Genomic DNA, 26,886 nt, shown 5'->3' with positions numbered 1-26,886 from the left:
TGCAGTAGAGAATAAGATGAAAAAGAGGACTGTAACCTTAAATATGCTGTAGTCATTTGATCTTCAACAAGTCAGTTTGTCTACAAAATCAGTTTATCTTCTTTAATATCTGTCTCTCTACTTTTATATTTTTCTAATTATTAAAAGGTAAAAATTCAATTAGAATATGCTTTGGGTTAAAAAATATCAGCAGTAACTGGCTAACTGGATGTTAATTCTAAAGTGAACAAAATTAATTGCCAGCAGTACCCTGCCCCTCACACAATCCTAAACATAGGTTAGCTAGGAGAGAGATGTGTTCCATGAAGCCTCCCTTTCATATTAGTGCTTCATCATTGAATTCAGTAATATTTGGCTGCTTAGAATTCAGGTTCATTTTGGTTCTAGTATCTTTCTGGCCTCTTATCCTATACAAAGAACAAAGTTTTAAGGAATTAAGATTGTAGCCTTTGTTCACTTTACTAGTAGTTAGGTGAAAGAGGTTTGAGAAGAACATATTCTCAAGAAAGCATTGTGATCCTTAGGTTTCAAGAGGCAAGAGAAAGTAGAACTATACATTAAAAGTAGATGGAGGGGGGGCTAGGTGGCGCAGTGGATAAATCACCAGCCTGGATTCAGGAGGACTTGAGTTCAAATCTGGCCTCAGATACTTGACACTTACTAGCTGTGTGACCCTGGGCAAGTCACTTAACCCTCATTGCTCCCCCCCCCCAAAAAAAAAGAATAGTTGGTAGACACACACACTTATCTGGGATTGAATATATAAAATTCTCTGGTTAGTAATACTGTGATAGAATGGCTGTGACACACAAAAACAATTTCTAAGTAATTAATGCAAATAGAAACTATGTACTGTCTGGACACTTTTGTCATTTTGTACTTAAAGATAGATTTCTAAAAAGATCTATTACAATGCATGGTTTACTATCTATTTTCTGAAAAATTAAATTTTAAACATACAGTATAAAAGAAATTCTTGAATTTGTATTCTATGTCATTCACTTAAATAAAAATAGTAATCATGTTGTATTTGGGGTTAAATTTATTTTTTTATTTTTTATTTTATTTTATTTTTTTTTGGTGAAGCAATTGGGGTTAAGTGACTTGCCCAGGGTCACACAGCTAGTAAGTGTTAAGTGTCTGAGGTCGGATTTGAATTCAGGTACTCCTGAATCCAGGGCTGGTGCTTTATCCACTGTGCCATCTAGCTGCCCCATGGGGTTAAATTTAGAGAGAAATTCATGACTAACTCTCACTAATGCTCATAAGTATCAAGGGACAGAAAACATAATTGTTATAGAATTAACATGACAAAGTACTTACTGACAATTTTAGTGAAATTTGGTCATCTGTGAAACCTTGCTAACATTCCATAAGATGCCACATTAAAAAAAAAATTTCCCTTCTCTTATTCAATTTAGAAGCAGTAGGCACACACATACATATGTAAGCATGAAAGTGGCAAGGAAATCTATGCCTCAGAAGCCCTTACATTTCCATACATATCAATGTGTCCTAAAATGACACTGACATGAGCTAGTGTGCGCAAGAGAGCTTGAAAGTGAAGTGAGCCAAGAAAAAAACATGAAAATCATAAAAACAGGGGAAATGAAATGTTTTATTACTTTTTAAGCAAGAGGAGACAAATCATCCCCCCCCCACTAATACTTTAAAAATTCTATTTAAAGTTAATGGAACATAAATTACAAAATAGACTTTACAGAAATAAAGATATATAATTGGAGAGACATTAATTTCTTATTGTTGGGCCTTACCAATATATCGAAATTGACAATATATAGTAAATTAATTTACAGACAATGCTAGTCCAAACATCTGGAGATTAACATCACTGGGATGGGGAAGATGTGGGCAGAAGTTAATTATTGATGAATCAGTTTAGGTAGGTTATCAATATCACTTTTGGTTTATTCTCCAAGTTGAGTCTTCCCAGGGTGTTAGGTAGATCAGGTGAAATGAACCAGCCCAAGAGACCAGTACTCAGTGTAATGGAACTGAGCTATATCTGAAGTAACATAGGGAGTATATAATTCTAAGGTTTTTTGGGAAATAGCTCTAGTTTGCTCGTGATATATCCTTACATTGAATTTTTGTTTGTTTGTTTTTGCGGGGCAATGAGGATTAAGTGACTTGTCCAGGGTCACACAGCTAGTAAGTGTCAAGTGTCTGAGGTCACATTTGAACTTGAATCCAAGGCCAGTGCTTTATCCACTGTGCCACCTAGCTGCCCCCGTGATATATCCTTGAAGTAAATATCATTTTGGAAAAGTCAATTGGTGTTATGACCTAAGTTCAAATATGGCCTCAGACACTAACCATGCGACTCTGGGCAAGTCACTTAGCCCCTACGTCTGAGTTATCTTAACTATAACATAGGGATAATCATACCTACCTCACAGGGTTGTAGTGAGCATCAAATGGGATAATATTTGTAAAGCACTGAACACAGTGTCTGGGACATATTTCATTCTTGATAGATGCTTATTTCATTCCCTCTTTTGCCCAAACAGAACAGGGGGACTAGACAGTAACAATTTGAGCATAGCTGGTGAGGGCTAGAGCTGATGGAAACAATTAAGCACACTCAGACTAACACCAATTATCTAGACACATTTGGGCCTTTTTCTTTTTAATTTTTTAAATTTAAAAATAAGTTTGTTATTTTCTTTCTAATATAACCATGGTAATCCCATATGCCCCTTCTCTTTCCCCTCCCAGAGACCCATCCCAAATGACAAATCATATTTTTTAGAAAGCAAAAAATGGTAGCACAACTGATCAATCCATTGAAAAAGTCTGAAGATGTGCAATGTGTAACACCTGTGGACCTCCAACAGCCACGAAGGGATAGGTTGTAGGTATCTTATCATCTCTCTTTGTTCAAATCCTGTTTGATCTTTATCATACCATTTACTTTTGATTTTTGGTGCATCATTTTTCTTTCTGCTTTATATTGTGTATATTGTTTTCTTGGCTCTGCTTACTTCATTCTGCACAAGTTTGTATAAATCTTTCCATGCTTCTTCATATTCATCACACACATCATTTCTTATAGCACAGTAAAATTCTTTTACATTCACATATCACAATTTGTTTAGCCATTCCCCAATTCATGGATTTTGTTTCTAATTCTTTGCTATTGAAAAAAATTACTGCCATTAATATTTTGGCATATATGGACACTTTTTCTTATTGATGGCTTCCTTGGGGTATAAGCCAAGCAATAGAATCTCTGATTCAAAAAAATCACATTTTTGTCACTTTATTTGTTTTATTATTTTAATTGTAAATCACTTTCTAAAATGGTTGTATCATTTTACAACTCTACTAACAATATATTAGTTTGATATGTGCTTTTTTAAAAAACCAAGAAATTTTATTAGTATTTTTTATGATTAGTTGAGAATCATATTTTCTCTTGCTTTAGCTATAATGTTTTTTAAAGCTAAATAATAATCTTTTTGTTTTCCACTTTTTAAAATGCAGTGCATTCTTCTTCTAAACTACATTCTCTAAATTTTTTTTTATCCACTTCAAGGAAACCCATGTATTTAATATACTTCCTCAAATTTAGGCCTTAAATGGTCATTTAATCCAAATATCTGGGCTGCAAATTAAGCTAAAGTGAAAGGATAGTTGAACAGACAAGACCAATTGATATTTGAAATGAGAACCATATATGCTGAGCTCCTCAATCAGGTGTAAGGGAGGAAAGTTGCCTAATTACAAGATATGTATTGTTGCCAGACACCACCAATCCCAAACCATTACATTTGCCAGCTACTTTCACAAATACAGTAGGAAGACCATTTTTTCATAGTATGCTTTAATCTGGTTCCTTATGGGCAGATGTTACTTGAAGTTTACGTGAAATCCCATAATTTCCACAAACTTTAATTTTTTTCATAATGACCCAGATCAGAAGTTGAGCCCATCAATACCACTACTCTGCAAGGACTTTCCACTTTTTGAAGCAACTCCACTCTTGTTATAACCTATTTGAAAATTTCCTTTACCATCTGGAGGCCTTCAGAAGTTACTTCCTTAAGGTCCTGATAAGACTTATTGTTTTCTTTTGGGTTTTATTACCAGATGGCCAGAGCCTCCAGGTATCGTCAATAACATGAGCATGAAAAAATTTATTTTGTACTCATGCCAACACCAAATTCAGTCTTTATGTGAACCAATGTATAGTTCTGAGGTAACCAGGATCTTTCCAATATTTCAAAAATAGTCTGTGTGAAACAATTCATGACATCCACTTCATTTTGACCCATGTTAAATCTGGCAAAACACCATTTTGCAGCAATAAGCTGTTCTTAGACCACTGTGGATCACTGTTGGCATCACCCTTGAAAAACAACTCCATTTTAGGTGGATAGAACTTGTATTCATTGATACCAGGATTTCTTTTGAGAAAAGAACCAGTTGCAATTTTCTACATGCCCATTCAATTGGAATAATTTCATATTGAAGTGTAATGAAAGCTGTCTCACCACATTTTTTTTTTTTTGGTGAAAGCAGTTTTGATACCTGCTTACTGTAAAGATTCAAAAATACAGCTAGTGATTTTGTTTGAGATTGCAGCTTTTCTTTCCAGGTAATTTTTTTTCTAGCTGCACTGCCTGGTGTAATCTAGTTTTTAGACTGCAAGATGACTTTCCCAGGATTATTCTACAATTCATAGACTTCTTTTGTTTTACCCTTATAGAATTTCTTACCAACCTTGAGTACTTCTGTGGTTGCCATTGCCTTGGCCGCAGGGGTGGTTAATGGGAGGACTGCAGGAACCTGGGGAGGAGGAGAGAAATGAGGTTAGGGATAGCAGGCTTAACATGTGCCTTTTAAAAAGTTGAAATCCAGGGCAGCTAGGTGGCACAGTGGATAGAGCACCGGCCCTGGAGTCAGGAGTACCTGAGTTCAAATCTGACCTCAGACACTTAACACTTACTAGCTGTGTGACCCTGGGCAAGTCACTTAACCCCAATTGCCTCACTAAAAAACAAAACAAAAACAAAACAAAACAACAACAACAAAAAAGTTGAAATCCATATCATGAGTCAATATCACAAAGATACACTCAAAACATAAATACAATTTTAAAAGTTTCTTTACAGAAGTTTATTAAGACAAATAATTTAAAGGATATTCATTGCTTATTTTTGGTGGGGACAATAATGACACTACCTCAATTACAAGTTTAGTGCCATTCAAATAATAATTTATAGAACTGGATAAAATTCATTTTAAAAAAGGTAAATCATCACAAGGGGAACAATGAAAATATTAATGATGAAGGAATAGTACTTTCAGAATTCAACTAATATTAAAAACCATAATAAATAGCATGTTTTGGTATTGCTTGAAAATAGAGAAGTAAATCATGGAAATAGGATGCCTAAATAAGAATCAGAAACAACTGAACTTAGTAAACAAGTTATTTAATTTAGGCAAGAACATAAATTCCTTAGGGGAAAACTTCCATTTTTTGTAAGAACTGCTGAAAAAACTCAAAAGTAGTTTGGCAAAAAATAGGTTTAGAACAACAGATCTGCACCATATACTACAATAAATTCCAAATGGATAAGTAAAAAAGCCATTTTTAAATCTAACTGGAGAATTTAGATGAAGTTACCTTTCAAAATTATAAATAGAAGAATAATTCTGCATATTAAAAAGGATATATGTCATGGAATCATAGACATAGACTTGGAAAGGACATTAGTGGCCATCTAATACAACTCCCTCATTTAACAGATAAAGACTCTGAGGCACAGAGTGATTAAGTGTCTTTTCCAGTTTTACACAGGAAGAAGTTACATTTGAAAACAGATTTTCTGACTTGAAACTAAATAATTTTTTTCTGTTATATACCTCTATCTACTGGGACTGTATGGGATAAAAGATACAATTTTAATTATATGAAAACCTTTTTCATGAACAAAATCAATGCAACTAGGATAATGAAGGAAACTAAAAATCAGGGGAAAACTTTATTTCACCTCTCTTTCTCTCTCCCTTTTGCGGGACAATGAGGGTTAAGTGACTTGCCCAGGGTCACACAGCTAGCAAGTGTCAAGTGTCTGAGTCTGGATTTGAACTCAGGTCCTCCTGAATCCAGGACTGGAGGTTTACTACTATACCACCTAGATGCCCCCCTCAAATATCTCTTAAAAGTTATATCAAAACAGTTCCAAAAGTGCTGCAAAGTATTAAACTGTATGAAAGATTGCTCCAAATCACTGATAATAAGAGAAATGAAGATTAAAACATCTCCAAAGTTTCACTTCACAACTGACAAGTTGGCAAAGATGACAAAGGACAAAAATAGTCAGTTTTGGAGGGTCACACTTTTAATAGAGCTATGGCTTGGTTCAATTTTTCTGGGAAACAATCTGGAACTCTTCAACAAAGTGACTGAGATACTCATACCCTTTAACCCAGAGATCCTACAACTAGGAATATATATCTAGTAAATCAAGGATGTGGGGATACATAAATATCATCATATTCATAGTTTCAATGTTGTGGTAGAAAAGAACTAGAAATAAAGAGTGTCCAGTAACTGGAGGATTGGTAAATAAATTATGGCATGTAAATAGAATGAAATATTATTGCACCATATGAAATAACAAATATGAACAATATAAAAAACCTGAGAAGATAGTAAGATCTGATGCAGTTTTTTTATTTGTTTGTTATTAAGATTTGAATTGGTTCACCCATTGCCAGCCATCCTGGTGGCCTTCCACTCCCAGGAGCCCCCCAGATGGAGGCTATAGCTAGCTAGCTAACTGGATATAGATCTGTCTCTCTCTCTCTCCATGTATTTAATGGGCACCAAATCAGTTTCACCCCTGCTGCAGCTTAGAATTCAGCCAGCAGCAAGGACTAATGATGTATACTACTATGCTAAATTGCCCATTCTTTTCAGTTTTAATTTCTTCTCTTCAATTTCTTCTTATTAAATTTTCTTTCTTTGTTGGTTCCTGTTCCTCCCTAAACAATAGGTCCTGTGCTTCATCCTTGGCTTTTATCTTTGCTCTCTCTGTTCTCTCTGAAATGAGACCAAAACTTTGAGCCCTTATCTTAGGGTCTGAAGGCCTAAGGAAAAGGGAAGAGGTCCTGAGACCTTTCCCTCCAGCTTACTACATTGTGTATCTGCTGTGAATTAATGAATTCTTCATCTCTGGATGCCTCTAGAAAGAAAGGAACTGGGTCTCAGTCATATGTAAAGATGCAGGCAGTTCCAGTTATGTAAGCAATGAAAAGAGATGGCTCCCACCTATATAGTAAGACAACACAAAATGCCTTTTCCCAGAAGCAAGTCTCTAGTGTATGCCTCCATTTTAGGGAGTCTGGGCATACTCCAAATCCCTGTTATATAAGTAAAAGTCCAAAACCAGGGAAAGGGGTGACAAGTGGCAGGAGAGGAGACTTGTGAGTGAAAGGAATGAAATGTGTGAGAATAGGATTGCCTTAAAGTAGATTAAGCAAAAATAACCAAGGAGTCGAATACTGTCTTTAAAGAAGTATAATAACAACAACAAATTCTCCAAATTCAAAGAAAAGCAAAATTAGAGAAAAATGGAGGAAATTATAAACCCAAATCTCATAATTTTACATGTGAATGGATTAAACAATCCAATAAAAGAAAAGAAAGTCTTTTTTAGCAGGCGCCGGGACTGCCATGTGTGGAGTTTATTGTAGGCTGTCTGCAGCATCTCTGCTAAAAAAGACATGAAGGAGCTCTGGGTGTTGGAGGCTTTGGTCCCTGGCATGCTCTCTGCAGCAGTTGTGGGAACACACCCTGAGCAGCTCACTCATCACCCAGATGATGCTGCAGGGATGTCTGCAGTCACTGGACTTGGGAGCTGATGCTATTGAATTTGCACATTATGGAGCTGTCGGTAAACTTGAAAACTGGGAGGTAAATTAAGGCAGAACAAAAACAAGCTGAATTGCAAAAAATGTACATTTTTTAAAAAAGACACTGTTTACTGCAGTTACTCAGGAACTGCTTTTGATTTGAATTAAGAGCTGCTTTCAGAAATAAACAGTAACTTTAAAAAGGGTGAATTGAAAAAAAGAAAAGAAAAAGAAAAATTAGAAAAGAAAACAAAACTCTACAATCTGTTAGTTATAAGAAACACTCAGAAAGCAAATACATATGTATATACACACATATGTAGGGTAAATTTGAGAGCACTGCATATACTTCAGATGAATCAACAAAAGCAGAAATTGCAATTCTATTTATCAGACAAAGAAAAACTGAAAATTCACAATATAAGTAGAGATTAACAAGTAAATTCCATTATGTTGATTGGAAAGAAAGGGAACAAACAAATATTAATTTTAAGATTATATGTTTCAAATGCCTTATACTTTAAATTTATAAAACTGAATTATAAGAAGGCAAAGAAAATAACACAATAATAGGAAAATGTAATGTCCCACTGTAAGTTTTTGATAAATCTAACACCACAAAATCAAAAGGATTGAAAAAAACTTCTAAAGAAACTATAGTTAAAAGATTCATGATATGTTCTAAATGGGATTCTTGAAGAATATACATATTTCTTAGAATTACCTGGAATTTTTATAAAGATCAATCATGAATTAGGGCACAGAGATATCACAAATAAACACAAATAGGCAGAAAAAGCAAACATATGCCTTATAGAGAATAATGTAAGAAAAAATGTAATATGTTCATAGCATATAGGCAAAAAATACAGATCCAAAGACATATGCAACAATATAATCCTAAATTATAAGTGGATCAAAGAATGAATCATTGAAACAATAATTATGTAAATGAAAATGACGATGAAAGAACATACCAAAATTTTGGGGATGTAGCTAAAGTAGTCCTGAGGGGGTAAATTGTGTCCCCTAAAAAGGCATCACCAGATGGGAAAAGAAGAGGATTAATGAAGAATATGCATTTCTAAATGTTGGAAAGCCAACAAATGAAAAAAAAATTACAAAATAAACAGAAAAAGAGAACATACTGAAAATTCAATGACAAATCAATAAATTTGAAACAAAACAATTATAGAAAAGCTGGTTCTTTGAAAAAACTAACTCTATTGATATATCTTTAGACAAACTAATTAAAAAGAGGACAAAGTCAAATGAACAAAATAACAAATGAACAAGGTGAAATCACAACAAAACCGGAAGAAATAAAAAAATGATCAGAAACTATTATGCACAATTATATTCTCAGAAAACAAGGAAGACAGGTGGTAGAGCCAAGATGGCAGAGAACAGGCAGTAATTTACCTGAGCTCTCCCCAAGACCCCTCCAAATACCTTCAAATAATGCCATAAGACAATTCCTGGAGCAGCAGAACCCACAAAAGGACAGTGTGAAATAATTTTCCAGCCAAAGACAACTTAGAAGGTCAGCAGGAAAGGTCTGTTGCACCAGGGTGAGAGGGGAGTGCAGTCCAGTGCAGGCCTCACCAGTGTAGACCCAGCCCCAGCAAACTAGGAACAGGCCTCGGAAGCCACAGAATCAGAAGCAGCAGCGACTGCTTCTGGAACTCAGCCCACAGATGGTAAGGGGTCAAACAATCAGCTAGAAGGGGATTACAGGTATCCCTTTGCTAGCACTGAAGCAGGACTCTGTTGTTTTGCCCATACTCCAATCCAGGTCACAGTCTTGGATGGTAGTCCCAGGCCACAGAGGAGCACAAGCATGCCAGAGCTTGCAACCACAGTGGAGTGGGATTCTGTTCATAGTTCCAGGGCAGAAAAGCAAGCCTGTTCTTGCTTGCAGACCAGAGCACAGGCCAGGAGAAAGATAAACATGCCTCTCCTTAAATCATACCACCTTGGAAGAACTAAAAACTTACAAATCCCCAGAAGTATCTCTGAAAACAACTGCACAAACCACTTGAAGCTTGGGACAGTGTGCCCTCTACCCTGGAAGTAGTGCCCCATTTTAACAAACAGTTAAAAGTCAAAAGGGTGGGAAAATGAACAAACAGAAAAAAATTCTGATCATTGAAAGTTCCTATGGTGACAAGGAAGATCAAAATACACCCACAGAAGGAGATAACAAAGTCAAAGTTCCTATACCCAAAGCTTCCAAGGAAAATATGAATTGGTCTCAGGCCATAGAAGCACTCAAAAAGGACTTTGAAAATAAAGTAAGAGAGGTAGAGGAAAAAATGGAAAGATAAATGAGAGTGATGCAAGAACATCATGAAAAAAGGCAACAGTTTGGTAAAGGAGAAACAAAAAAAATACTGAAGAAAATAACACCTTAAAAAAAAAAGACAGGGCAGCTAGGTGGCACAGTGGATAAAGCATTGGCCTTGGATTCAGGAGGACCTGAGTTCAAATCCGGCCTCAGACACTTGACATTTGGTAGTTGTGTGACCCTGGGCAAGTCCCTTAACCCTCATTGCCCCACAAAAAAAAAGAAAAAGAAAAAGACAAGACTAGGTCAAATGGTAAAAGAGATACAAAAAGCCAGTGAGGGGAAGAATTTCTTGAAAAGCCAAATTGGCCAAATGGAAAAGGAATTAAAAGAAGAGAATTAAAAGCATAAAGATAGGTACAAAATTTGTTTGCTTATTTGTGATGACATGAAAATTACTTAGAAAATTGTAGGGAATGAGGAAAATTTTTAATTGAGTCACTTAATAACTTTAGCAGAGTTGCAGGCTATGAAGTAAACCTACAGAAATAAATAGAATTCCCATGTAATAATAATAAAATCCAAAAGATAATAATATAAAAGGAAATCTCATCCAAAACAATTATACAGAACACAAAGTGATTTATAATGAAGTGGATAGCAAAATTATTGTGTGAATATTAGTGTTCATGATTGGGCCATACCAATATAATAAAAATTGCGATTCTATCAAATTCAATTTGTACTTTTATTGCTATTAAAGAGATACTTTAAGAAATTCAATAAATAATAAAAATTATTTTGGAGAAATAAAAGACCTTTGTAGTCTACAAAATAAGCCAATAAAAATAAACATTTCTACATAATAAAATCCAAGAGGTAATAAGACAAAGGAAAGTCTTTTAAAAATAATTACAAAATGGGGGCAGTTACATGGTCCAGTGGATAAAGCATCAGCCCTGGATGCAGGAGGACCTGAGTTCAAATCCGGTCTCAGATACTTGACACTTACTAGCTGTGTAACCTTGGGCAAGTCACTTACCCCTCATTGCCTTGCAAAAAAAAAAAAAAGGTCTAGGGGCAGCTAGGTGGTGCAGTGGATAGAGCACTGGCCCTGAGGTCAGGAGGACCTGAATTCAAATCTGGCCTCAGACACTTGACACTTACAAGCTGTGTGACCCTGCGCAAGTCACTTAAACTCAATTGCCTCACCAAAAAAAAAAATACAAAATGTTTAAAATATTTGAGGACTAATTTATCAAAACACAATCAATATTGGTAATAGATTCAATCACAAATTGAATTACAAATTCCCTTCATTAAGAATGGAAGAAGTTATTAATTTTGGAATTAATTTCAATTGACTAAAGTAAATTCTTTATTCTTTAAATATAACATCACCATCATATTATCTGAAAAAAGTGATAAATTCATTTCTTCTATATCAACTTCATTAACCACTCAATTTCCTTTTGTTGTCTTATTGGTAAGTAGTGACAATCGACATTTATGTCACCCTTGATTGTACTGGAAAGAATTCTAGCTCATTTCCTTTACAAATAACTGTAGTTTTGGATACACACATGTCCATAAATGTGCATATATATATATATAAACTACATATATGTATATGTAAATCTATATGTGTTAATATAAATAATTTTTAAGGAAAGGTCCATTTTGTTTTCTAGTGTTTTATTTTTAAACATAAATGTGTTATATTTTGTCAAAAAATTTCTGCATATATTCATATAATCATATGAATTTTGGTGATTTATTATTAATATGGTTAATTAAATTTACAATTTTCCTCATAGAAAAACAACTTACATTCCTAGTATAAATCCAATCATGTCATGGTATATATATTTTTTGTGATTTTTTTTTTAGTCTCTTTGCTAATATTTTATATTTTAATCTATGTTCATTAGAAATGTTATCTTATAGGTTTTTCCCTCTGATTTGATTCTCCTTAGTTTATGTATCAAGATAAGACCATATTTGTGTCACATGAAGGAATTTGGTAAAATCTCTTCTTTTGCTATTTTTGCAAATATTTTATGTAATCTTTGAATAAACCATTCATTTAATAGAATTAATTTGTGTATCCATCTGGTCCTAAAGTTTTTGTTTTTTGACTTTGGAAGTTCATGCATGGTTATTCAATTTCTGACTTTGAAATCAGTTATCTATATTTTCATTTTCTTGCATCATTAAATTGGATGTATATTTTAAAAAATATTCATTTATTTCATTGAAGTTGTTGGCTTTGTGGGCAATGGGTTGTGTAAAACAGTTTCTAATAGTATTTTTTTCCATTTCTTGTAAATTCTCTTTTTTCAGTTTTGATTGCGGTAGTTTGGTTTTCTTCTTTCTACTTTTCAAATTCGCTAATGGTTTTTTTTTAAGCTTCTAGTTTTTATACATTAATTTGATTTTTATTTTCAATTTTGTTCATTTCTTTGATTTTTGGAATTTTGATTTTATTATTTAATTGAGGATTTTGTTTTGACTATGCATATTTGTTATAAAATTTTTTTAATAACCTCCCACCCCCACTGCTAGTGGAAAGGGGGTGGGAACAGAAAAATAGATATGTTAATTTTTAAAATGGAAAGATAGGGTGCTACAAGTGTTAAATGTTGCATGAATTTTCAGATGAGTTAACTATTATTAGTTTTATTCAACTGTCTTAGTGGAAACAATCTATAAATGTATATGTAAAAACAAAACAAATTAAAAAAAACCAAATGAATGAAAGTATAACTTAGTTAAAGAAATATTAGATACACAGGGCTTGACCTTGTTAATAAAATAAAAATGATATTATCAAAAACTATTTTACAGTTTAAATCCTATAACAATCAGATTATCAAAGGAATACTTTGCAGAAATTGATAAAAACAATAACAAAGGAGAAGCTAAAGATCTAGATTGTCAAGGGAAATAATAGTAATAAAAAAAGCTCTGGATAAAAACCTCAAATTATCTTATAAAGCAGCAGTCATGAAAACTATTTGATATTGATTTAAAAAATAGAGGTATATCAATGGAACATGACAGAAGAGGGTGAGGCTGAAACAAAGAAACTCAGTATTAGATAAACTTGAAATTATAAACTACTTTTAAAAATATTTGATTTAAAAGCTGCTGGAAAAAATTAAAAGCATTCTGGAATATGTAAGGCCTAAACCAACATTTTATAACATATGCCACAATAAATTTAAAAATGGATATATAACCTTAATATAAAAGATCATAGTATAAACAAATTAGAAGAGAACCAAACCATATACTTCTCACATCAAAGAATAGGAGATGCATTTTTAACAAAACAAAGAATAGATGGAGGCAATTATAAAATATAAAGTAGATATATTTGATTCCATGATATTGAAAAGCTTCTGGACAAACTAGTACATCTTGCAAAAGAAGGAAACTGGTTGAATGGAGGTGGGGTAGAAAGTCTTTGGAACAGTTTTCTTAGAAAATGGTTTTATATCCAAGACATATAAACAACTAATACACACACACATACATACATACATACATACATACATACATACATACATATATGTATATATATACATACACATGACCAAAAGTCATTTACTAACAGATGAGTTGTCAAAATATATAAGCAGTTCTAAAAGAACCACAAATTATTAATAACTATATAAAATGCTCCACATCAGTAATGAAAAGAAAAAAACCTCTTGGAATTAACTTCACACTCTGCAACTTGGCAAAGATGACAAAAGTCAATGTTGGAGAGTTTGTGGCACACTGGTAAATAAATTGTTGGTGGATCTCGGAGTCAGTAAAACCAATTTGGAAAATAATTTGGAACTATTCAAATAAAGTGACAAAAATATCCAAACTTGTTGACCTAAAGATATCATACACTACTAAATATTCCACTACTAGGAGGTCACTGACAAAAAGCCTCCATAATCACCAAAATATTTATACCAGTACTTTTTTGGTAGCAAAGAGCTGGAAAAAAATAGATGGCCATGAATTGAGTAATGACTAAGCAATTTATGATACATTAATTTAGCAAAATATTAGTGTTATAAATATGATGAATATAGAGCAGCATGGACTTACGTGAATTAATGCAAAATGAATTAAGCAGAGTCAAGAAAAAAATAAATATAATGACTAGAACAATGCAAATGGAAAGTATACCATAAAACAATTGAATTTGAATATCATAGAATTACCAAGATCAAACATTTGCCCAAAGAAGGGATATGTGAAGGGACCTCTGTTCTTCACCCAGACTCCTTTGTAGAGGTGAGTGATACATAGTTGTGGGACATTACACATATCTTCAGACTTTTTCTACGCAATGGCTTGTTTTGCTGATTTTTGTCTCTTTATGTTAAGATTATTTTTGTTGTTAGGATAGTTTTCTAGGAGGATGGAATGTGAAGGATACTAGAAGAAATATAGATGATTTAAAAAGAATAGATATAAATAAAACTTATTTTTTAAAAAATCACTACATTATAACTTAAAATATTTTAAAAGTAATATTTCAAGGTTTTGAAGGGTTACCAATGAAAGTATGTTTTTAAAACAACAGCAACTCAACTCAACAATTATTGATCAGTTATGATGTTCAAGGACCTATCCTTGTCACCAGGGATGCAAAGACCAGAACAAAATGGCTCCTGTTCTCAAGGAGCTTACACTCTACTAAGGTGTATAGAAGAATAATTTTTTGGAGAAAAGTATGACAACTAGTGGTTCTAGAACCAGGAGATGATTACAGCAAGTATTAGTACTTGAGCTCAGTCTTGAAAACAACTAAGGATTCTAAGAGGCAAAGGCAAGGGATGAGTGCATTCTAGGCATGGAAAAGGAATGGAAAGATATATGTAAATTTCAGAGAGCTACTAAATGTTTCAGTTTGGCTATAACGCAGATGATGTGAAGTGGGATAAATCTAGAAAGGCAGATTGGAGCCAAATTATGAGAAGGATTTTGAATTTTATCCAAGAAGCACTAAAGACTTTTGAGCAGAGGAGGGCTCAGGATAGTTCAGAATAATTATTTTGGCAACTGTGGAGGAAGGTGCTAGAAAGCAGAGGGACTAGGAGCAGAGACTGATATCTTCCATAGAAGTCTAGGAATGAGTTCAAGAGAGAATTGAAGAGAAAAGGATTCATGGACTTGCCTCTATGGTCTTCCAAAAGAGTGCTAGCAGTAGATCCATCTTTTTTTCTGACTATAACTTAAGTATAACAGAATTAAAAAAAAAGATACTGTCTTTGAGCTCCCATTTGATTTAAATCTTGTTGATTCCAGAATTATCATTTTAAAGAGTTTTCCTTGTCTTGGACAGATGAAAGTCCAACTAGAGATTAGTGAATTATACTAAAGCATAAAAATTTTTGTTGTTTGTCCATTCTCAAAGAGATATGGTGATGTCATGACTTGCAGTGATTTTGATTTAATTGAGGGAAGACTGTGCAAGGTCACCAACCTCACTCTCCTCCAGAGCCATCTGGGTCCAGTGACAAGAAATATATCAGGACGACTGGAGATGATACTTGGATGTTGAAGGCAATTGAGGGTAAGTGACTTGCCCAGGCACTTACAGCTAGCAAATGTCTGAGGTGAGATTTGAACTCAAGTCCTCCCAACTTCAGGGCCATTGCTCCATCCACTTCACCACCTAGCTGCCCTAAGCAGAAAAATGCTTTGTTTTGAAAGCCCTAAGAAATGCTGTGGTTAATTTTCATACCTTGGTAATAATTTTTCAAAACTTTATATTCTCAGTATGTATTATTATAAAATAAAATTCCACACATTGAAAATATTAATTTTTTAACTCCTGTCCCGAAACCTATTAGTATGGGACTCTCTCCTTATTGGTAGATATGAAGACCCTGACCTATGTGAGGGTGGGGCAGAGTTGATGAAAGGCAGAGTTGGTGAAAAGTGAGAGCTTCAGTTCTCAGCCATTCCCTGCTTTGGGGACTCTTTAAGTGGCAGTCACCCTTCAGGATGCTCCAAGCAACAATATTCTTTGAGGGTAGCATCAATTCAGCTTTCAGCTTTGAAAAAGAAGGTAGAAATGACCAACTTCACTTTAGGTTACTGAAGGAAAAGATTCATGAAAGATATGCCTGAGGAGAGGGGAGTCTGCATTTATTCCCAGTTTGCTACTCTAGAGACTTCCGGACATTTTCCCTTGGGCGAGATCCAGGACAATCTTTCTTTGTTGAGCTGACTTACCCGCTTCCAGTGGGAGAGCTCCTTCATTCTGTATTGTCTGGCATATATTCTCCTGTTTTTACTTTCTCTGATTTTTGTTTTGCTACTGATTTGGATAAATGGGTTTCTTTGCTACTCTATGTATGTATTCATTGTGGAACTGGTACTTGGGAAAAGAATCAAGCCTTGGATATAAAGCTTAAGGGCGCCTTTTCCCCAGAAATGAAAAAAGTAATGAAAAGTTAGATAGAACCCAAACATATCTCTAGACTAAACAATATTTAAGGAAGCAGATAGATATAATTCTAGCCCAGTTCCCTTCTGGTTTCTGGCTCCAACCTCCTGCTTCCACTCCTGGCAGGAATGAAAATATCTCTTGGAGAAGGGTTGGGTTCATTTAGTTCTGGGTCACAGATCCAGGCTAGAGTGAGAGATTGACGTGCACACTGGAGTGGCGTTCCTAGGTAGGATGACTCTGGGAGATTTACTAAATAAGGAAAAAAACTCTAGAAGGCAGAAGCAGCAGTAATATTAGCACCAATAGAAGTGGTGTGGCTCAGATAAAAAGCTCAGAGTAGGGTCTCATTTCCAGCAACTGGCCCAGTCTGCAGAGGCATAATAAAGGCAGAAATCCTGGATAAAATGAAAGCCTACAATCCCATAACTCTGAATCAACTGAGTTTTTCAGCAGATTGACAAAGGCAGAGTCCAGTAGCTGTCCTGTTTTGCTCAGACTCAAATTCAAGTCAGGAACTTGCAGAAAGGCAGCAGTGAGACTTTGCCCTGGATAAGACCACTTTGGGAGTACAGAAAGCTTGCAGATCCCCAGCCTATCCCCAAGATTCTAAAATAACACAACACTCAATAACCCAAGAAAACAGCAACAAGACCAATTCAGACCTTCCCTCCAGAAGTGTGGCAAAATACAGCTCTAACAAGTCCAGAGTCAGGAAGCTGACTGAAAGAATGGGTAAACAAAAAAAGAATCTCACAAACTATATTGGTGACAGAGATGCTCAAGACACAAATGCAAAAGAAGAGAATGGCTCTAAAACACCTATAAGCAATGCCTTAAAGTAAAAACACAACTTAGGTACAAATTGAACTGAAATTCCTGGAAGAGAGGAAACAAGATTTTTTTTAAAAAGTAAAAATGTTTTATAAACGAATTGAGAGTGATTGAGGAAAAATTATAAAAGAGATGAGAACTATGGATGAAAGAATTGGGAAGGGCATTAACAGTTTGGCATAAGAGACACAAAGCCTTGTCCAAGGAACAAACTCTCCGTAAGTTAGAATAGACCAAATAGAAGCAAATAACTTTATGAGCCAACAAGAAATATTAACACAAAGTCAAAAGGCTGAAAAATAGAAGACAATATAAAGTATCTCATAGCAGAAACAACTGACCTGGAAAACAAATAAAAGAGAGAAAAAAGGATCATTTGTTCATCAGAATACAAAATGAGATAGATAATGTTTTTTTTTTTTTGACATGGCCAATGTGGAAACTTCTTTTGACTGACTATAGATATTTGTAATGATTTTTATTTTTACTGTATTCTTGGGTGGGGGAGTTTGGGGTAGGAGGGTAAGAAGGCAGATCATGACTGATTAAAACAAATTGTATAAATATGTAGACATCTTTGATGTGCTGCCATATGTATATAAAAACGAAAATGATATAATATATCCCTTTGAACATGATAACTATATGACATAAAACATATTTATCTCTCTAAGATGAAAGTAATAGATATTAATTTCTTTATTTGTAATATATTATTTTAGGGTATAATATTTATAAGTTAATTTTACTTCATAATTGAAAATAAAATACCCAAATACCTGGAAATGACCATGAGAGGGATCCTTACAAGTTACTTTACTTTCGACAGTACAAGCTTTAATTTTATTATAATTTGTCTACTATTTTAACAAAATACATATTGCCAGCTTATAACACGTTCATATTAATTAGTCTTCAAGTTATACTACTATGTGTGGGTCCATTAATCTGACTTAAGTACATTCTATGACAGAAAAATAAAACCACTTTTTATGTTTATGTTTATATTACTTTATAATTCTTTTATGATTCAGTTAACCAAATAAATATTTTTTCAAATAAAAGGAAAATCAATAAGAAATTCATTATCAAGGGTAGAATCTTAAAAACATGATAATCATTCAAAGAACTTGCCATTTTAGTATCTTTTATTTTCTGTAGAGATTTAGATCAAACACCACAACTGTCTTTTAAGCCATGCTGTTGAATTTTAATAGGCATGGCTATATGTTTAGTGTTTTCAGGAGTCCTTTGTCACACTTCTTAATCTGTTGTAAGTGACAGGAAGTATAGCAGTCAGTTTGTTTTCTGCCATTAATAAAGGACCTACTTTCCTCCACTTCTCTGAAAAGTTGAAAAGGCTACATGTTATATAGAAAGGGCCAAAGAGGAGAAAGAAAAACATTGTAGTGTAATCTCTTATTGGAGATACTGTCTAATGTAGAAACTTCCCTCAAGTTGACAAATGCACAGCTTGTGCTTTTGTGTTATGAAAAGGACAATAATTTAGTTACATATTGTTTTATCTAAAGCTTAGAAAACCTACCACCATATGGATGGCATTTCATTTTTAACCTCCACAAAACATCTCATTGTTCAGTTGTCTAGATTATGTGATCTTTTAGTTGTTCCTTACATCATTGATTCCCCAGTGACTAATATTCATTATTTATTTATTTTTAGAGAAAAATTTAAAAAGTCAAGAGAAACCTACTGAATGGTATATATTAGATGTTGATTTTGACTCAGGGTTTACTAAAAAAAGTTTGTGCTTTCACTTTTTTTTTTTTTTTTTTGGCGGAGCAATGAGGGTTAAGTGACTTGCCCAGGATCACACAGCTAGTAATTGTCAAGTATCTGAGGTGGGATTTGAATTCAGGTACTCCTGAATCCAGGCCTGGTGTTTTATCTACTGCACCACCTAGCTGCCCCCCACTCATACACATATATACATCATTTATTTATTTAGAGGGAATTGGGGTTAAGTGACTTGCCCAGGGTCACACAGCTAGTAAGTATCAAGTGTCTGAGGTTGGATTTGAACTCAGGTCCTCCTGAATCCAGGGCCAGTGCTCTATCCACTGTGCCACCTAGCTGCCCCACATATATACATCATAACAAAAGTTGGAACTACTAAGAAAAAAAAGTAATGATTAACTACTTGCTTGATGAGAAGGAATGTAACAAAAAAGATATACAAACATTTTAATGATTTCTCCTGGGCAATTTGTATTATTAAAACATCATGATTTTGTTATTACATCATGACACGCTCATGACAAAGCTTAATTTCTAATTTCTAAGAAGAAGAATAAAAAGACAATCTCAAAAGTGTATAATACAGACTAGCCCTTCATGAGCATTCTAAATTCTTGTTCAATTGTTTCAGTCATATCTGACTCTTAATGACCCCATTTGGAGTTTTCTTGGTGGAGTTACTGGAGTGTTTGCCATTTCCTTCTGCAGCTTATTTTATTTTATTTATTTATTTTGGTGAGGCAATTGGGGTTAAGTGACTTGCCCAGGGACACACAGCTAGTAAAGTATCTGAAGCCACATTTGAACTCAGTAAGATGAGTCTTTCTGATTCCAGGCCCAGGACTCTATCCACTGCACCACCCAGCTGCCTTCTAAATTTTAGTTATGGGTTAAAAATTCATATAAAGGTAAAATAACTTTTCCTTACTATTGATTTACCTAATTTTATACTCCTAGAATCTCATTTGTCACTAAATTCCATCTGTTTTCAATCTTCATGAAGTAAAATCAAGCATTAGGTGTTAATGCACTTTATCTGACAAAATGAATTTGATACTGTAGAGCAGTAGTGTCAAACTCAAATAGAAATGGAGGCCACTAATCCAAAAATAAGGATCTCTGGAGATTGCTTATTTACTTAGTTTAAAGATGTAATTATTATCCATATTCTATTGTATTTATTTTTAAAAAATTTCCAATTATATATATTTTTTTGCAGGGCAATGAGGGTTAAGTGACTTGCCCAGGGTCACACAGATAGTTAAGTGTTAAGTGTCTGAGGCTGGATTTGAACTCAGGTCCTCCTGAATCCAAGGCCAGTGCTTTATCCACTGTGCCACCTAGCTGCCCCTCCAATTACATTTTGATCTGGTCACAGTTGAATTTGAGATTATTGTGGGCAACAGATCTGACACCTCTGCTGTTGGGTTGACAGTGTAAATTTTAAATAATGTAAACACCTCTGAAATCGAATTTACATCTATTGTGTAAATGAATGGAAAAGTTCCATATTCCTTGAAAACTGAAGTTGTTGATTACATGATAAATTCAAACATGCTTTAACATGTTACGAAGATCTTTCATTGTTCCTTGCTTTTACTAAGGACTTTAAAATGAATTTTGTGGTAAAAATGAGTAAGAATCTAGCACATTTTGATGAGCATCTGGTAAGAAAATGAAATTCTTTAGATGATATATTGTTAACCTTCTGATTAGTAAATATGTATTTACATGAGTATAATAACATTTTACATTTTCAAAATCCTTACAAATGGTCATATTTGTAACCTATTACACATTTTTTCATTTCCATGCTTCAGAGAGTTGATGAAGAAAATGGTAGAAACATGGTGCTAACTTATCTATAAAGTCAGAAATGGAACAAAAGGATATATGCAAGTTAAGAGATGACTGCATTTACTGCTTACAGAAATTGACACCGTACTGCCTTTTAAAATGATAATAAAAGTTGTGAATTAACCAGTAACATGTTGTTTTCTAATCCGTATCCAAAAAATGTGGTATCTTGGTAAGCTCATTTACATATTTTGCAATATGTCTACAAATGTAGACAGATATTACTTTCATTTGACATTGTAGAAGATAGTGATTTTAGAAGATACTGATTGTAGATGACACTGGTTTTAGATAGAATATCATTTTACTAACTTCAATAGTAATTGACCCAACAAAATTTTCTCAACATATACAAGGTTCTTAAAGGCATTACTAATGTATGCTAATACCCATATGGTTGAAAAAGATTAATGTTACCATTTCTGTTGCAACTAAACTATGATGTCAAGGACTTTCAATATTATTAAAAGATATTTACCTAGTGAACCCTGATACGAACTAAAATCACATTTTAATTTGGCACAAATTTATATGTATCTTATATGTAGAAACTTAAAAAGGCCTTGAAGAATGTCAGTCAGGAAAACTGATGTATTGTGTGCATAGATTAAAAGTGAAATTGTATGATTATAACACAATAATAATAATATAATAACGTAATAAAATATAATAGCACAATCACCAAAAGCAGACAAAAGAGTAATACTTCATTGCATTTTGATTAATATTTTGTTGGGTGACATTTTAAAAAACCCTTTAATTTGACATTCAATTCATAAACAATGTAAGAGAGAAAAGAGAAATGGCACAGAATTTAAATATTTATGTACTTTTTCCATTTTAAAATAAAATGTACAAATAAGCTAGTGCCAGAGACAAGGTGATCCTTCATTTCCACTGCATTGAACAAGCTTACATCGGCAGCAGACAGCACTTAATATATGCGTCTGGCTCAGTCTGGTCTACCAACTAGGAATTCATCGAATTGTTAATATCACTCCTTTTTTTGTATGCACCACACATCATTTTATTCCTCTTTGTGACTGCAGCTTTTTTTTTTTTTTTTTTAATGTGTAGCATGGTCTTCCTAAGACCAAATCGCATTGAATAGTACCTAGAAAATACTATACCACAACATCTAGGCTACAAATACCAAAAAGTTACATTAGTATTCCATATAGGAATCTATGTAAAGAAACCTACACACTTCCTGACATACATCTACATGCATGTAAATATTAGGTAAACACAGAAAGCCTCTGCTTATACTGAATATCTAATAAAGAGAATATCCACATACCTATGTGGAATATACAGAATGTATTACAGATTGCTTGTTTGTATGAGAGTGCTGAGAATTATTAAAATTTGAGCAATGTTAGTGCTTTTACATATTTACATGTATATGTATATATTTGCTGATAAAACAGGAAAAAAGAATTATATTCTAAATTTTGTTTTGGTCTCTTGACCATCAGGTAATAGATTGACTTAAAAGAGACATATAGCCCAGGTTCATAACTTAGTGCCACTATTCTGTGCCCTAAAAATTCATTACTCACATTATCTTGGAAATTACTAGGGAGAAGAAAATCTTATTCATATGCTCTATCCATCCATTACTTAGACTTACAAAGCTACATGTGTAAATACACACTCACCTACATATGTAAATATTGACATCCTATCTTCATGGGATGTGTCCACCCTGGAAATATGATTAGTATTAAAATGTTCTCTCTGTGTGTGTGTGTGCAGAAGGTAGTATTCTATGAAGATAGACTATTTTAAACTATTAGGTATTGAACTTTATTGGCACATTCAATTACTTTCAGAATGAAGGAGTTACAAAGTAAAACAATGACTACCATATTATTTGTATTGCTTTATATTTGCAGTGTACATTTAAAATATAACTTTAAAGAACTTGGGTCAATACCTTCATACAAAAAATCGTTTTATCAATGAAATGTTGTTAAGTAAAATGTGTAAACAGAATGAATCGTGGAGACAGAATATATGTCATGAGCAATAAAATGTCATATTTGTATGAAATATAATTTTGCAATGATATATATAAAAGTTTTGAAATGTTGTGTTTCAAACTATGTAATTGTAACAAATTTAGTATATATAAAGTTTTATTTTTCAAAAGAGCAATTTTGGCTATACAGTAAACATTTATCTTTTCTTACTCAGAAAAGGTAAATTGACAAAATTGACTTATATAGGTCCTTCAATTTCAGAAGTTCTAAATTTCAATTGCAAAGTTTAATTTTGAAATAAATTATTATGATACCTTGAAGTATTTTTTAAATTAGTAATTGTTGTAGAAATATTCTTATGAAAAACTATCAAACTGCAGACATTACATAAAAGTTTGGGAATTTAACTTCTATGAGCACCAAACTATTCATTTTAGGAAAGGAAAATATTAGGCATTTTAGAGAAGTAAATTCTACAGTTAATGAATAAAAATACAAAGGAAAAACTATTGATGGTTAAGGTGAACTTCAGATAAAGTCATATTCTATCACAGAGGTCTTTGATATGGATATAATGAAAAACAGAATGTTAATTGATAGGTATTCGTGATATGTATGCATGCCAATTTTCACTCTTGGATCATTGTAAATTAGTGAATCACTCAAACTTTGTTTTCTATTTTGATATGAAATTAAGGGAAAGTGTGATAATGAGCACAGTTTCTAAAGGAAACAAAGTTTTCTTCTTAAATGTTTAAAAGAAATATATGATTTGTAGATAAAACTGAAAAATAACTTCTAGGTCTTCGATGGACACACAGCTAAATTTGATGGAAACGTATTTTCCCTTTCTCTCTCCCTTTCTACCTCTGCTCACACACACATACACACACACACACACACCCATCCACATATGCCATAGAGCTCCATGTAGATTCTGAAGTTATCAATGTGCAGCCAGTTCCTTAATTTTAGTTTAGTAAATCATCCTATAATTTCTTAGAATAAAAGTAAATAAAAATAAAGCATTCCTGTTTGGTATTTGGCTCTTTACATGGGCTTTACAAGACAATTTGAAAAAAAAATTACATTATCTAAAGCATACAAATATTCTGACAACTATGTAATAGCTTCAAAGTGCACTGTTTGTAGATCATGAAAAGATCACTGTTTATAAGCAAAATATAAGTTCTTTCCCCCCATACAATAATATGGTCTTTTGTTCTGTTGGTGTACTGCAGGCAAACAATCAATATAGTCCAAAGCTGCTGGTTCCCCTCCGCCTAGGTCCCAAGAGCCTGACCTGTGATCATTGCTAAAAACCTCACAAGTTAGGGTCTCAGGGACTAGGAAAAGTCATAGTTGATGCAGTAGAATTCTTCCTTCTATAGTATGGATATTTTGGAAATCATAATTGTATTAAATCTTTTAAAAATACAAAGAACAATACAGAAATTGAATATGGGTACATAACATGAATTGAACTGAGTATTCTTTAGACTATTTCAAACCTTCAGATAATTAAGAACAAAAGAAACAATATACACTTTAAATATTAAGAAAGTCATTCAGTCAGATTTAAATGATTCTAAAATGTGTTATAAGCTGTTTTTAAAACATCTGTACAAGAGTAAGTCCTTTAATGCAGTAAAGAGTAAATGCCTGTTATTATTATTCTAATTGAAATTTTGTTTTCTATTATACCTCTACATAGTATTATTCTTTAGGTGGGTCCCAAGACCCACAATACCTCAAATTCAATTTAAAGATATCTTTTGACAGTTTTCAAAAAACAAAAACAAGAGCCAAAAAAAAAAAAACTTTTTTGCAAGTGGTACATATTTAAAATTTAGTATTTATGCAAACTGATTTTTCTCTCTGAATCTACACTAGTTTACATTTAGACAGTAAATATTTTCATGCATCCTCTATTTGAAATCTTTTGACCAATGTCAACTAAATAAACATCTCATTTTAAATGCTGGTGATATAGTAAGGAAAAAATGGTCATTTTCCAAATAATTTCATCATCAAGCCCAATACTTTTAATCACACACAATCACAATCTTGAATATTCATATTGAATTTCCTCTGATTCTTTAAGTCTTGTTTGTGGGATGGAGAACAGAATTTCTACTTTAGGAATGACCCTCGATATAGTAACAGAACCAAGAGTAAAACAATCAGAGCAGCCATAAAAGTCCTGGCCACTGAAGTAGAATCTGGTTCTTCTGAAGCGGATGAGCTTAAAAAGGAAAAGGAGAGGAGGGGAAAAAAGGAAAGAATTAGAATGCCTGCTTGAAGAACAGGTGAATTATCCATTTCCAGGTAAGCTGTAAGCGAAGCTATGTTGTAGAAAATATTTGCTACCCCTTCACCCCACTACCACACCCCTTTCCTGCTGTCCCTCCCCCCTCCAGACTTATTTCAGCTTTCAATATGCCTTGGAAGACTTTAAATATCGTGGTGCATGGTATAATGAAACGTTCTCTTTCTTTTTTTTTTAATCGTTGATTTTCACTATTAAATAAGATATGCCTTAAAATAGCAAATAGTTAAAAAGCAGCTCTCCTAAGATAAAATAAAATAAAAAGTAGACCTTAGGTTCCAGTCCATGCCTTTTCTTCAAAGTGAACATGGTTTTACAATTTTGACTATAGCTTTCCAACCAATAATTAGTATGAAAAATCTCTCCCCTCCATAAATATGACATTAACATAATTATACCACCCCCATCGCAGAGACCCATACTCCTTAGGGAATACATCTGACGCGTCAAAGATGGAAATCAGTCAGATTTTAGTTGCTCTCAAACGTACCTTTGCTTCTCACTGACTGACTGGCTTTTCTACCCTTCACGCGCACACGCGCACACACAAACACACTCCCACAGACAGACACAGACACACACGCATGAGCAGGCGCGTGCTCGCGCACGCGCGCGTTTGGATACACACACAGACAGAGTAAAGCGGTAATGTTTGTAGGGAGTGGTTATCAGCTGGTATTTTCACTGCACTCATCATTAACTAACTCTAGTATTCACTCTCACTCAGACCTGATGGACTGCAGTATTTGTATGATGTTCTTATTCTTAGCCCTTGCAGGTCAAATGTTAGAAGACAAAAAGAGAAAGAAAATACGAATAATAAAATAAAAAGCCTCAAGATTTTCATAAATGTCTTCATTTTTTCCAAAGTGTCTGTTCCCCTTTTACCACCTTTCTACTTCCTCCGTTGCTGTGTCTCAGTTGTTTGACATCTTTCCGGAAGAAAATGTCTTGTGTTTCAGTAAGCCAGTAATCAGTCGATCCTCCCCTCACCTCACACTCGAATCCCACCCCTTACTCTCCCCCCACCCCAATCAATAAGACATCTCCAAACGGAGTTGTGAAAAACGGGCTCTGACATAGACTTTCATCCTCAATTCACTGCTCCAGGAAAACAGGCATCCCCAAACTCACACGTGACACACAGAGAAAAATTATGCCAGAAATTCTTTAACAGTATTCGACTTTATCCTCTGCCTCCTTCCTTCTTTCTTTAGCTGAATAAATAGAAACATAAAGGCTTCTTATGACTACAGTTCCAAAACACCTCATAAAATCAGGAGTGAAAAGACTAGGACATATATAAAGATCAAGCACTTCCTCGCGAAATAATATCACCCAACACTATTACTTAAACAGGAATTATAGGATCTGCTTAGATCTGAATCATTGTAGTATAATTTCAACTATTATTTAATCTTAAATTTTTGTATTAAATTTGTATTAAATTTTTGTATTAAAATCAACTCTAAGGACATTGGTA

The 26,886-nt window shown here is 33.7% G+C and overlaps 1 long non-coding RNA gene across 2 annotated transcripts in view; it reads right to left on the bottom strand.

Annotated features, from left to right (window-relative positions):
• The window catches only part of LOC122745511, a 48,212-nt gene extending 22,204 nt beyond the window's left edge, over positions 1 to 26,008 (bottom strand). For both annotated transcript variants that reach the window (XR_006355469.1, XR_006355468.1), the window contains exons 1-2: positions 25,894 to 26,008; positions 4,747 to 4,812 (exon numbers count right to left, since the gene is read on the bottom strand). This is a non-coding gene — a long non-coding RNA (uncharacterized LOC122745511). The remainder of the gene's footprint in view (positions 1 to 4,746; positions 4,813 to 25,893) is intronic.
• Between the last annotated feature and the right edge of the window lie 878 nt (positions 26,009 to 26,886).

This window comes from Dromiciops gliroides, chromosome 3 (genome assembly GCF_019393635.1).
Source record: "Dromiciops gliroides isolate mDroGli1 chromosome 3, mDroGli1.pri, whole genome shotgun sequence".
Taxonomy (NCBI): Eukaryota; Metazoa; Chordata; class Mammalia; order Microbiotheria; family Microbiotheriidae; genus Dromiciops; species Dromiciops gliroides.
The sequence above is the reverse complement of the archived record's forward strand: the minus strand, read 5'-3'. Positions and strand labels throughout refer to the sequence as shown.